This window comes from Acromyrmex echinatior, chromosome 17, assembly GCF_024713525.1.
Source record: "Acromyrmex echinatior isolate Ae372 chromosome 17, ASM2471352v2, whole genome shotgun sequence".
Classification (NCBI taxonomy): domain Eukaryota; kingdom Metazoa; phylum Arthropoda; class Insecta; order Hymenoptera; family Formicidae; genus Acromyrmex; species Acromyrmex echinatior.
In genome coordinates this window covers 8,996,708-9,011,956 of record NC_141868.1, presented here as the reverse complement: position 1 = coordinate 9,011,956, position 15,249 = coordinate 8,996,708, and the positions used below count along the sequence as shown (strand labels likewise).

General features: G+C 24.2%; 2 protein-coding genes across 3 annotated transcripts in view; one reads left to right on the top strand and one right to left on the bottom strand.

Moving 5' to 3' along the window:
• NLG-4 (neuroligin 4) overlaps positions 1–15,249 on the bottom strand; it is a 269,767-nt gene that overhangs the window by 137,365 nt on the left and 117,153 nt on the right. The gene's annotated exons all lie outside the window — the stretch shown is intronic.
• Positions 3,576–15,249, top strand: part of Nlg3 (Neuroligin 3) — a 386,793-nt gene continuing 375,119 nt past the window's right edge. Inside the window, exon 1 of the mRNA XM_087415321.1 lies at positions 3,576–3,719. The gene's annotated coding sequence lies outside the window, so the exon portion shown is untranslated. The remainder of the gene's footprint in view (positions 3,720–15,249) is intronic.

The following is a 15,249-nucleotide window of genomic DNA, read 5'->3' as shown; positions in this document are numbered from 1 at the left end:
TAAAAAGTGAGTTACTTAAAAATTACTTAAAAATTTTATACAAATATATTTTCGCTAAGATCTTCTTTAAAAGATATATATATAATAATTATTTTAGAGAAAATATAATTACCTTAGAGAGAATGTATAATTATTTTATATAGAATTACTTTATATAATTATTTTATAGAATATAGAATTATTTAAATCATTTTATTTAACAATGATTTAAAAATAATCATTTTTAAATTATTGTCAAATAAAGTGATTTAAAAACTAGCGGAAAAAGGTTAATGTTACATAAATAAAAAATAATATTTACCGTCAGGTTGCTCCATCAGTGCCCGATGTCTCTCCCAGACCTCCACCTCCTCTCAGAATATGCACAGGACACTCGCGTAAAACATTCGCGGATACACTGTAATCGCGCACGGACTATAACTTGAGTCCAATAACTAGAACGGCACTCGCGAAACGCGCGACGCGACGAACCGGCTGCGGTTCGTTCATTTTCAAGTAAATCGGCGACGTTAGCTTCCCCATTGGATTTTTACACGAAGAGAATGATTTTACTCAATATCTAAAAATTTATCTAGATATATACATTCAGACATATCCGAAAATTTTTAGATATTTGAGAAAAATCATTTTTTTCATGTAAAAATCCTCTGGGTACTGAGCCCCCACACCACGTCAAGGTGTACCCGTGAGAGGGAAGATAATCTGAAAAATGTAATAAATAGCTATATTACTATGCTATTATTGCAATCGGTTAACTTGTAGAAACGAATATCACGTCTGCAATCCGTTATCATTGCGAAAAAGTCAAAGCAGATAAAAGGGCTGAATCTTTTATTTATTCATAGATAATGTCTGTAAGATATGATTAGAATCTATAAAATAGGCTAGAGATTAATAAAAGGAAGAAATGTTTCTTTTATTAATTGTTCCAAAGTTACGGTTAATTTTTTAACGGATCATAATGAAAAATGCACAAGAACAAAAATTAATTCAATTATTAAACTGTATTAATTGTATTGAAAGCAGGAATTGCGACTTTTTTGCATGAGAGTATTCATATCAACGTTGCTTTTCTATGACTCGTGTGATACCGTTCGTAAAAACAAGTAGCCGTGTCGTATACTGCTCCTCTTCACATTTCTTTTTGAAACATATAATAATCGCAAAAAGTGCTAGGTATAATAGGAAATGTTGTATTTTATGAATATTCACATAATACAATTACTAGTATGAATAATTATTCATAAAGTATAATACAACGTTTCATATTGTATTAGACATTCTTCGCGAAAAAGATTTCAAAAATTAATGTGAAAAAAAGCCGCGACTCGGCTACGTTGTTTATACGAGCTTCGGTAAGGGAATAATAACTGCGCGATAACTAGGCGTAAACATGACGCGCTGTTTCGTGCCACCTCGTACCATCCCCAACCGAAGGTCACGCGCCAACCGTCTAACCGTCGAAATACTAACGTTAACGCCTATTACAAAATCAGTAAAATATTCACAATAATCTATTACGTTTTAATATTCTTCGATGAATATTACATGATGCTTTATTGTACGATTTACGTTTTATTTCGTTATGCACATAACTCATCTATATTTTAGGCCAGTATTCGTAGTCAGGGCTTATATTCAAGACCGTCTTAAGTATAATTTTAAGAAGTCACGAATTAGAGATCCGTATTAACATCGTAAGACATTACTTAAGACAGTCTTGAAATAAGAACGGACTATGAATACACCGCCCTTAAATATCTAATTAATATTTGTAAATGTGTAATATATATTTCTATTTATATCCATTATTATATTTATATATCCATTAGTCTAAATTGTTTCATAATTTAAAAATGTTTGCGTTTATCTTTACTTAAAGAATGTACATTATTAATCTTATTATTAATCTTTATTTGAACGTAAATCGTCAAAGAGAGTAATAAAGATTGAGATATAACTCTGGTACACACCTTAGTTTTGAGCAATATTACTATTTGAGCCTCCTTATGTAATTAATTAACAGTTCGCGTTCGTGAATCTCTAATTTTCGTAGATTAATGTGCGAGAGCCTCACGCCACACGTCCGTCTTGCTGTGAAGTCGTCGAACGAAAAGGATGACGATCGACCACCGCGCCGCGCCCCCCCTTCGCCTTCGCCTCGCGACCCACCATTTTTCGTCGCGCGCGACCCCCTTCCCCCCCCGAGCTTTTCGCCTGGTGCTATTTATAGCCTATTTAGGCGTTTGAAAAATATTGAACGGTTAGTACAATTATTCAAATATTTTATATGATTTTGACAAACGGATATCGCCGTACATTTCGCGTTTTGCTTTGTGGCATCTCGGGCACAATCTTATATTACTTGCATGGTTCTCTTAAACGAATTAGTAATTATTCGCGTGAGATATTTTTGATATTTTCAATAATTCTCAATTTTCATAATTCTTTTTAATGATCCATTCTTCAATAAAGATTGATAAAATATTATATATATGTTCTTTATATAAAGATAAATGCAAATTTTCCTAATATCGTGAAACAATTTGTGCCGAATACAGCTTTAGCTAAGAGTACTAAACGTCTTGTTAATCATTATTTAATTTTTCAGTTATTCATACTAGTAATAAATTAATTTAAGACACTACTGCTACTGCAAATTATCCGTGTTTTGGAAATTCTTTCTTTAAACTTTATATAAAACTCCGAAGCAAAAATATTTAAAGGATAAATATGTTTCAATATCTTAAAATTGACTTTCAAAACATTTTATAATTGGAATAATGTATATGTTTAAAAACATATATTATTATATATATTATATATGGAACATATTTATCCTTTAAATATTTTTGCTTCAGAGTTTTACATTTTTGTATAAAAAAATACAGTTTTCTTATTTTGTTAATTATATTTAGTTATAACAATTTATATACAACTTGTTATAAATATCCAACTTTAGCCATGATCGGCGTTATACGTAAATTTAGAAAGTTTAAAGAAAGAATTTCCAAAACACGGATAATTTGCAGTAGCAGTAGTGTCTTAAATTAATTTATTACTAGTATGAATAACTGAAAAATTAAATAATGATTAACAAGACGTTTAGTACTCTTAGCTAAAGCTGTATTCGGCACAAATTGTTTCACGATATTAGGAAAATTTGCATTTATCTTTATATAAAGAACATATATATAATATTTTATCAATCTTTATTGAAGTATGAATCATTAAAAAGAATTATGAAAATTGAGAATTATTGAAAATATCAAAAATATCTCACGCGAATAATTACTAATTCGTTTAAGAGAAGCATGCCAGTAATATAGGATTGTGCCCGAGATGCCACAAAGCAAAACGCGAAATGTACGGCGATATCCGTTTGTCAAAATCGTATAAAATACTTGAATAATTGTACTAACCGTTCAATATTTTTCAAACGCGATAGTTGGGTGCAATCTAAACAACATCTGGCGAAAAGCACGGGGGGGGGAGGGGGTCGCGCGCGACGAAAAGCGGCGGGTCGCGAGGCGAAGGCGTAGGGGGGCACGGCGCGGTGGTCGATCGTCACTTTGGCATTCGTTCGACGACTTCGCAGCAAGACGGACGTGTGGCGTGAGTCGCTCGCGCATTAATCTACGAAAATTAGAGATTCACGAACGCGAACTGATAATTAATTACATAAGGATGGTCAAATAGTAATATTGTTCAAAACTAAGGTGTGTACCAGACTTATATCTCAATCTTTATTACTCTCTTTGACGATTTACGTTCAAATAAAGATTAATAATAAGATTAATAATATACATTCTTTAAGTAAAGATAAACGCAAACATTTTTTAAATTATGAAACAATTTGGACTAAATATAATAATGGACATAAATAGAAATATCATATATTACACATTTACAGATATATTAATTAGATATTTAAGGGCGGTATTCATAGTCCGTTCTTATTTCAAGACTGTCTTAAGTAATGTCTTACGATGTTAATACGGATCTCTGATTCGTGACTTCTTAAAATTATTTAAGACGGTCTTGAATATAAGCCCTGACTATGAATACCGACCTAAAATATAGATGAGTTGTGTGCGTAACGAAATAAAACGTAAATCGTACAATAAAGCATTGTGTAATATTCATCGGAGAATATTAAAACGTAATAGATTATTGTGAATAGATTATTTTACTGATTTTGTAATAGGTGTTAGCGTTAGTATTTCGACAGTTAGACGGTTGGCGCGTGACCTTCGATTGGGGATGGTACGAGGTGGCACGAAACAGCGCGTCATGTTTACGCCTAGTTATCGCGCAGTTATTATTCCCTTACCGAAGCTCGTATAAACAACGTAGCCGAGTCGCGGCTTTTTTTCACATTAATTTTTGAAATCTTTTTCGCGAAGAATGTCTAATACAATACGAAACGTTGTATTATACTTTATGAATAATTATTCATACTAGTAATCGTATATGTGAATATTCATAAAATATAACATTTCGTATTATTCCTAGCACTTTTTGCGATTATTATATGTTTCAAAAAGAAATGTGAAGAGGAGCAGTATGCGACACGGCTACTTGTTTGTACGAACGGTATCACACGAGTCATAGAAAAGCAACGTTGATATGAATACTCTCATGCAAAAAAGTCGCAATTCCTGCTTTCAATACAATTAATACAGTTTAATAATTGAATTAATTTTTGTTTTTGTGCATCTTTCATTACGATCCGTGAAAAAATTAACCGTAACTTTGGAACAATTAATAAAAGAAATTTCTTCCTTTTATTAATCTCTAGCCTATTTTATAGATTCTAATCATATCTTACAGACATTATCTATGAATAAATAAAAGATTCAGCCCTTTTATCTGCTTTGACTTTTTCGCAATGATAACGGATTGCAGACGTGATATTCGTTTCTAAAAGTTATCCGATTGCAATAATAGCATAGTAATATAGCTATTTATTACATTTTTCAGATTATCTTCCCTCTCACGGGTACACCTTGACGTGATGAGGGGGCTCAGTACCCAGAGGATATTTTACACGAAAAAAATGATTTTTCTCAAATATCTAAAAATTTTCGGATATGTCTGAATGTATATATCTAGATAAATTTTTAGATATTGAGTAAAATCATTCTCTTCGTGTAAAAATCCAATGGGGAAGCTAACGTCGCCGATTTACTTGAAAATGAACGAACCGCAGCCGGTTCGTCGCGTCGCGCGTTTCGCGAGTGCCGTTCTAGTTATTGGACTCAAGTTATAGTCCGTGCGCGATTACAGTGTATCCGCGAATGTTTTACGCGAGTGTCCTGTGCATATTCTGAGAGGAGGTGGAGGTCTGGGAGAGACATCGGGCACTGATGGAGCAACCTGACGGTAAATATTATTTTTTATTTATGTAACATTGACCTTTTTCCGCTAGTTTTTAAATCACTTTATTTGACAATAATTTAAAAATGATTATTTTTAAATCATTGTTAAATATAATGATTTAAATAATTCTATATTCTATAAAATAATTATATAAAGTAATTCTATATAAAATAATTATACATTCTCTCTAAGGTAATTATATATTCTCTAAAATAATTATTATATATATATCTTTTAAAAAAGATCTTAGCAAAAATATATTTGTATAAAATTTTTAAATAATTTTTAAGTAACTTACTTTTACATAATTTAAATTTTAGATAAAAGGAAAGTTATTAAAAATTTAGATAAAGTACTATATTTTTACTAAAATAATTATATATATTCTCTAAAGAAAATTTTAGCAAAAATAAATTTGTATAAAATTTAAATATTTCAAAATTTTAAACAAATTTATTTTTACTACTATGATCTTTAAAGAATATATATAATTATTTTAGAATTATATATTTCAGAATCATATATATTTTAGAATTATATATTTTATAAATGTATAATTATTTTAGATAATAGAATATAATTGTTTTATATCTAATTAAATAATGGATTCAAAATTCAATGCTTAAAAAAAATTATATTTTCAAAATTGTATGATTGTTTTTCAACAAACTGCATGGGTTCATATAGCAATTATTATTTAAGTAATGATTATTAGTTATTTTTTTACTCAGTTTTAATTTGGATTTTAATTTATTTGTTGCCGAAATAATTTTTAAATAATTCTCCTTTTATATAATTTAGATAAAAGGAGAGGTACTTAAAATTTATATATATTATATATATATATATATATATATATATATAATTATATACTTTTTCTAAAATAATTATATATATTCTCTAAAAAAAATTTTAGCAAAAGTAAATTTGTATAAAATTTAAATATTTTAAAATTTTAAACAAATTTATTTTTACTAGACAAATTTATTTTTACTACTAAGATCTTTAAAGAATATATATATAATTATTTTAGAATTATATATTTTAGAATCATATATATTTTAGAATTATATATTTTATAAAAAAATGTATAATTATTTTAGATAATAGAATATAATTGTTTTATATCTAATTAAATAATGGGTTCAAAATTCAATACCCACAAAAATTATATTTTCAAAATTGTATGATTGTTTTTCAGCAAACTACATGCGTTCATATAGCAATTATTTTTTAAATTAATTATTATGAGTTATTTTTTTGAACGTATGCAGTTTGCTGAAAAATAATCATACAATTATGAAAATTTAATTTTTGTAAGAATTGAATTTTGAACCCATTATTTAATTATTGATATAAGATAATTATGTATTATCTAAAATAATTATACATTTTTTTATAAAATATATAATTCTAAAATAATTATATCTATTCTCTAATGATCTTAGCAAAAATAAATGTGTATAAAATTTAAATAATACTTTAAAATTTTATACAAATTTATTTTTACTAAGAAAATAATTGCTATATGAATGCATGCAGTTTGCTGAAAAATAATCATACAATTATGAAAATTTAATTTTTGTAAGCATTGAATTTTATTTAATTATAGATATAAGATATTTATGTATTATCTAAAATAATTATACATTTTTTTATAAAATATATAATTCTAAAATAATTATATATATTCTGTAAAGATCTTAGCAAAAATAGGTTTGTATAAAATTTAAATAATATTTGAAAATTTTTATTTTAGATAATACATGATTGTTTTATATTTAATTAAATAATGGGTTCAAAATTCAATGCTTACAAAAATTATATTTTCAAAATTGTATGATTGTTTTTCAGCAAACTACATGCGTTCATATAGCAATTATTTTTTAAAGTAATGATTATTAGTTACTTTTTTACTCAGTTTTAATTTGAGTTTTAATTTATTTGTTGCAAAAGTAATTTTTAAGTAATTCTCCTTTTACATTTAGATAAAAGGAGAGTTACTTAAAATTTAGATGTATATTTATATATATATATATTATATAAAATAATTATATATTTTTTCTAAAATAATTATATATATTCTCTAAAAAAAATTTTAGCAAAAGTAAATTTGTATAAAATTTAAATATTTTAAAATTTAAAATTTAAAATTTATTTTTACTAGACAAATTTATTTTTATTACTAAGATCTTTAAAGAATATATATAATTATTTTAGAATTATATATTTTAGAATCATAAATATTTTAGAATTATATATTTTATAAAAAAATGTATAATTATTTTAGATAATAGAATATAATTGTTTTATATCTAATTAAATAATGGGTTCAAAATTCAATGCCCACAAAAAGTATTTTCAAAATGTAGGATGGTTTTCAGCAAACTGCAATGCGTTCAATAGCAATTATTTTTTAAAAATTATTATGAGGGAATTTTTGAGTATGCAGTTTGCTGAAAAATAATTCATTACATTATGACAATTTAATGTTGGAAGAAGGGAATTTTGAAACCAGTAATTTAAGTTATTGATTTAAGATAATTATGTATAATCTAAAATAATTATACATTTTATAAAAATATATATGCTAAAATAATATATATATATTAATGATCTAGCAAAAAATAAATGGTATAAAATTTATAATACTTTAAAATTTTGATACAATTTATTGTTACTAAGAAAATAATTGCTATATGAACGCATGCAGTTGCTGAAAAAATAATCATACAATTATGAAAATTAATTTTTGTAAGCATTGAATTTTTGCAAAACCCATATTTAATTATAGATATAGAGATTATGTTTATCTAAAATAATTATACTTTTTTATAAATATATAATTTAAATATTAGATAATTCTCTAAATGTCTTAGCAAAAAATAGGTTTGTATCCAATTTAATAAGATTGAAAATTTTTATTTTAGATAAACTGCTGTTTTAAGATTAATAAATAATGGGTTCAAAATTCAATGCTTACAAAAATTATATTTTCAAAATTGTATGATTGTTTTTCAGCAAACTACATGCATTCATATAGCAATTATTTTTTAAAGTAATGATTATTAGTTATTTTTTTACTCAGTTTTAATTTGAGTTTTAATTTATTTGTTGCAAAAGTAATTTTTAAGTAATTCTCCTTTTACATTTAGATAAAAGGAGAGTTACTTAAAATTTAGATGTATATTTATATATATATATATTTATATAAAATAATTATAATTATTTTTCTAAAATAATTATATATATTCTCTAAAAAAATTTTAGCAAAAGTAAATTTGTATAAAATTTAAATATTTTAAAATTTAAAATTTAAAATTTATTTTTACTAGACAAATTTATTTTTATTACTAAGATCTTTAAAGAATATATATAATTATTTTAGAATTATATATTTTAGAATCATAAATATTTTAGAATTATATATTTTATAAAAAAATGTATAATTATTTTAGATAATAGAATATAATTGTTTTATATCTAATTAAATAATGGGTTCAAAATTCAATGCCCACAAAAATTATATTTTCAAAATTGTATGATTGTTTTTCAGCAAACTGCATGCGTTCATATAGCAATTATTTTTTAAATTAATTATTATGAGTTATTTTTTTGAACGTATGCAGTTTGCTGAAAAATAATCATACAATTATGAAAATTTAATTTTTGTAAGAATTGAATTTTGAACCCATTATTTAATTATTGATTTAAGATAATTATGTATTATCTAAAATAATTATACATTTTTTTATAAAATATATAATTCTAAAATAATTATATATATTCTCTAATGATCTTAGCAAAAATAAATGTGTATAAAATTTAAATAATACTTTAAAATTTTATACAAATTTATTTTTACTAAGAAAATAATTGCTATATGAACGCATGCAGTTTGCTGAAAAATAATCATACAATTATGAAAATTTAATTTTTGTAAGCATTGAATTTTGAACCCATTATTTAATTATAGATATAAGATATTTATGTATTATCTAAAATAATTATACATTTTTTTATAAAATATATAATTCTAAAATAATTATATATATTCTCTAAAGATCTTAGCAAAAATAGGTTTGTATAAAATTTAAATAATATTTGAAAATTTTTATTTTAGATAATACATGATTGTTTTATATTTAATTAAATAATGGGTTCAAAATTCAATGCTTACAAAAATTATATTTTCAAAATTGTATGATTGTTTTTCAGCAAACTACATGCATTCATATAGCAATTATTTTTTAAAGTAATGATTATTAGTTATTTTTTTACTCAGTTTTAATTTGAGTTTTAATTTATTTGTTGCAAAAGTAATTTTTAAGTAATTCTCCTTTTACATTTAGATAAAAGGAGAGTTACTTAAAATTTAGATGTATATTTATATTTATATATTTATATAAAATAATTATAATTATTTTTCTAAAATAATTATATATATTCTCTAAAAAAAATTTTAGCAAAAGTAAATTTGTATAAAATTTAAATATTTTAAAATTTAAAATTTAAAATTTATTTTTACTAGACAAATTTATTTTTATTACTAAGATCTTTAAAGAATATATATAATTATTTTAGAATTATATATTTTAGAATCATAAATATTTTAGAATTATATATTTTATAAAAAAATGTATAATTATTTTAGATAATAGAATATAATTGTTTTATATCTAATTAAATAATGGGTTCAAAATTCAATGCCCACAAAAATTATATTTTCAAAATTGTATGATTGTTTTTCAGCAAACTGCTTGCGTTCATATAGTAATTATTTTTTAAATTAATTATTATTAGTTATTTTTTTACTCAGTTTTAATTTGGATTTTAATTTATTTGTTGCCGAAATAATTTTTAAGTAATTCTCCTTTTATATAATTTAGATAAAAGGAGAGGTACTTAAAATTTAGATATATATATATATATATATATATAAATAATTATATATTTTTTCTAAAATAATTATATATATTCTCTAAAAAAAATTTTAGCAAAAGTAAATTTGTATAAAATTTAAATATTTTAAAATTTTAAACAAATTTATTTTTACTAGACAAATTTATTTTTACTACTAAGATCTTTAAAGAATATATATAATTATTTTAGAATTATATATTTTAGAATCATATATATTTTAGAATTATATATTTTATAAAAAAATGTATAATTATTTTAGATAATAGAATATAATTGTTTTATATCTAATTAAATAATGGGTTCAAAATTCAATGCCCACAAAAATTATATTTTCAAAATTGTATGATTGTTTTTCAGCAAATTGCATGCGTTCATATAGCAATTATTTTTTAAATTAATTATTATGAGTTATTTTTTTACTCAGTTTTAATTTAGATTTTAATTTATTTGTTGCAGAAGTAATTTTTAAGTAATTCTCCTTTTACATAATTTAGATAAAAGGAGTGTTACTTAAAATTTAGATAAAATAATTATATATTTTTCCTAAAATAATTATATATATTCTCTAAAGATCTTAGCAAAAATAAATGTGTATAAAATTTAAATAATGCTTTGAAATTTTATGCAAATTTATTTTTACTAAGAAAATAATTGCTATATGAACGCATGCAGTTTACTGAAAAATAATCATACAATTATGAAAATATAATTTTTGTAAGCATTGAATTTTGAACCCATTATTTAATTACAGATATGAGATAATTATGTAAAATTATCTAAAATAATTATACATTTTTTTATAAAGTATATAATTCTAAAATAATTATATATATTCTCTAAAGATCTTAGCAAAAATAGATTTGTATAAAATTTAGATAATACTTTAAAATTTTTATTTTATATAATACATAATTGTTTTATATCTAATTAAATAATAGGTTCAAAATTCACTGCTTACAAAAATTATTTTTTCGTAATTATATGATTATTTTTCATGAATTATTTTTCATGAATTGTATGGTTATTTTGCATGACCGCATGCACACTGCATGCGTTCATATAGCAATTATTTTTAAATTAATTATTATAAGTTATTTTTTTACTCAGTTTTAATTTGGATTTTAATTTACTTGTTGCAGAAGTAATTTTTAAGTAATTCTCCTTTTACATAATTTAGATAAAGGGAGAGTTACTTAAAATTTAGAGATAAAATAATTAGATATTTTTTCTAAAATAGTTATATACAGGGTTTTATGAATATACGACCCACTCGTCCCGAGCAGGTAGAGTGGACTAAATTGAGTAAAAAAATCCTCTACCATTTTGTAATGCTCGCAATAATTAACGAGATATTAACGTTTAAAGATAGCCGAATACGCGCATCCGCTCGACTTACTATTGTTAAAGATATGGCCCACCAAACGCACCGCTCCGCAAGGAGCGGGAATGGCCTAGCAGGCGCGCCCTTTGAACTTAGATGCTCGCGACGGTAAGCCCTTGACGGTAAGGCCTACGGCCCGCGCGCTCGGTGGGCCGTATTTTCGGCAATAATAGATCGGGAGGACGTGCACATTCGGCTATTTTTAAACGTTAATATTTCGTTAATTATTGCGAGCATTACAAAATGGTAGAGGACTTTTCTACTCAGTTTAGTCCACTCTACCTGCTCGGAACGAGTGGAGTCGTATATTCATGACACCCTTTATATATATATATATATATATATATATATATATATATATATATATATATATTTATATTTATGCTTTATGTATAATAGTTTAAAAATGTATTTATTAAATTATATTTTTTGAGATTTTTTTGTTTTCAGAAACATATACATTTATTAATATTAATATATTAATTGTATATATAATATATAGTATATATATATATGTGTATATATATATATATATATACACTGTATGTATATATATATAATCTTTCAAAGACCTTACAATTATTTTGATATTCTAACACCATAAATAAAATAAAATTTTTAAATGTTTTTATTTAAAAAATAATTAAGTTTGTATAGTGTTTTTATAAAAATATATTTATAACATAATTAATAACATATTAAAATCAGTTATATTTTTATAAGATATTCAAGATATCTTTCTTTATTCTATTAGCACAAAAGATAGAGACGAGAATCAATATAAAAATTTAAAGGCGCCATTTATAGAATCTTAAATATTCTTTATTAAGTGCAAAGTTATCCGTTGCGGGAAGGATGCCTCGAAAGATAATGCATTTCTGCTCGCATATAAGAACAGTTAGTATAGCATCATTTGCAAGGATTACAGCTCCATAATCGAGTTCCGAATTCTCGATAGCGTAGCTTTTACTGTAGAAAAGCCTTTTTACAACATTTTCGTTGCTGAATTTATTGATATTTTAAAATAAATGTATTATAAGATTTACTGCAAGGCAACAGGTTTTCAAAGATGTTTTGTGTAAGAATTTTTATTAATTTAACATTTAACTGAACAGTATCGATTTTATACAATTTTCAAAGTATTTTTCAAAATGTAAAAAGATCTCACATTTAGAGAGATCACATTTATATTGCAATTATGAACATCAGTTACACAAAAATAAGTTAAACAGTCAATATAAATATGAATAGTAAACAAAGTTATATTAATGAAAAACCCTTTTATTTATTAACAAAAAAATTAATGAGAATTATAAATTTAAAACCAGATTATTTAAGAATTACATGCTCAAAAAGATTGATAAAAGAATATATGCAGTTACGAGATCTTTAATAACCAATCAACCTCAGTAATATACGCATATTTTTTTTGTTTTTTGTTAACCTGCGATTGGCAACAGCCAGGAATAAAAATATATTAATAAAAAATTTAATCAAAGTATTTATGTTATACATATATATTATATTTTTTAAATTAATATATACATATAATATATATTATTATATAAAAATTTAAAAGATAACAAAATGATTAAAATAGAATACTATACATATGTAAAATCTTTGTAAAAAAACTGATGGTCAACAAAAATTATATCGAGTTCTTGATAAAAATATTTATACCGAGCCGATATTAATCCCGGTTTTTTATCAACAAGAAAATTCTCCGTTGGCAAAGTTGCCGCAAAATATTAACGTCAACGCTACTGTCCGCCTTTTATCTTCCATGTATGAGATTTTAATATAAAACACGGAATTTTAATATAATGTTGTGTTATCTCGAGACGTTTGTATGTAATATTCTGACATGAATACGTCGCTGTTATAAATCCGTGTAATTAATTTTCATATAATAATTTCTTGTATATAATACGCACTTTATGAGAATTCTCCATTATACGAATTTGTATGACAGTGAATATTTTATTACTTATTATCTGAATATTAAACTTCGTATTATTCAAATAATGCATTTTGCATTTCTGACACACGCATTTTGAATAAAACTTGAAAAACATAAAATTGCTTTTTAATTGCAATTGGACATGAAAATATATAATCTTACAAATTTAGTTTAGTTTTTTAAATATTCATTTTTCTGTGCTAACTTAAAACAATATTCAATTTCCAAAAAAGACTTCCGTCTTTATTTATAATTATTTATGTTAATTTGATAATAGTTTTATTTGTAATAAAAAATTTGACCTAAGTGAATGAAAAATTTTAATATCTGATTATTTTAAAAATGAATAATTTAAAAAATTTCTATTGTTTAAATATTCTTTTAATATGTTCTTTATAAAATTACAAAATTTGAATATTATTTTCTTTTCCAAATATTTAACAAACATTAAAATCTCTGTTTAAATTATTGATTTATTCATATCAATGTCAATAATTTTAAATTTATGATAATTTATATTTGATATATAACAGTTATGTGTAATATTAATATAATATGTATTAAAGTAATAGCAAATATAATATTAATAAATTTTCTATTACATTACAATAAATTCTTATAAAATAAGAAAGTTCTTATATTAATAAAGTCTTTAATTAGGTAGAAACACATGGAAACTGTTTTATGTTTTCTCAAGGAATCAATGTTCATTTTCCCGATTTCCACGCCGCCGCGTAAAATATTAATCAAAGAATTTCCATCACGTGCCCTGACCGCGCTTTCTTCGATAAATAATAAGCGTGAGAGCTACGCGACCAGCAAAAGTAATTTTCGAGCTCCTGCGCCCCTGATGATTAATGATTTCGGCCGCTGATATTGATGAACTGCCGGGCGCGAACTTCGTATAATCGCACCGGCGATTGGCAGCTGCTTTCAGCTTCCTCGCATTATTAATCTTGTAGCGTCCGATTGTGCATATTTTTCTCAAAAAAACATTTTTCTCCCCTTCGTTTTCTTGAATTATACTAAGTATCGCTATTCATATACGGTTTTAGAATCCTAAAAAATTTGGAGATTGAACAATTTTCTAAATAAGAAGAAACACCAACTAAGAAATTCAAAATTATACATATAGAATCATTATTGAAACATCCAATTTAATAAGATATGTATAAATTACATAGAGAATAGTAATTCTCTATGTAATTTATTTTTAAATGTGTTTACTATTTATAGTTAATTTATTCGGTCTAATTTATTATTCGCAAATTTGTCTGTTATTAGAAATTTTGTATTAGAAATAACAAATACTATGCAGAAAATTATTAACAAATAAGTTCTTATTTCTATTAAAAATTCAAGAGAAAATAGATGATAAAAAATATAACTTGCAAAATTCACACAAGTGTTGCGATAACCGGCTTTATCTCCATCTTTAGAATCTCATCTTTTGTAACGGATGGCGACGAGATTAAAGTCTTGAGTGACATGTCCGCAAGAACGTCAAAATGGTAGAAAAAGTGAAGAGAGGATAGCGCGAAAAAAGGTCATGAACGAAGTGACGGTGGAATGCATCTCTTTCATATGTAAATTTTAAATT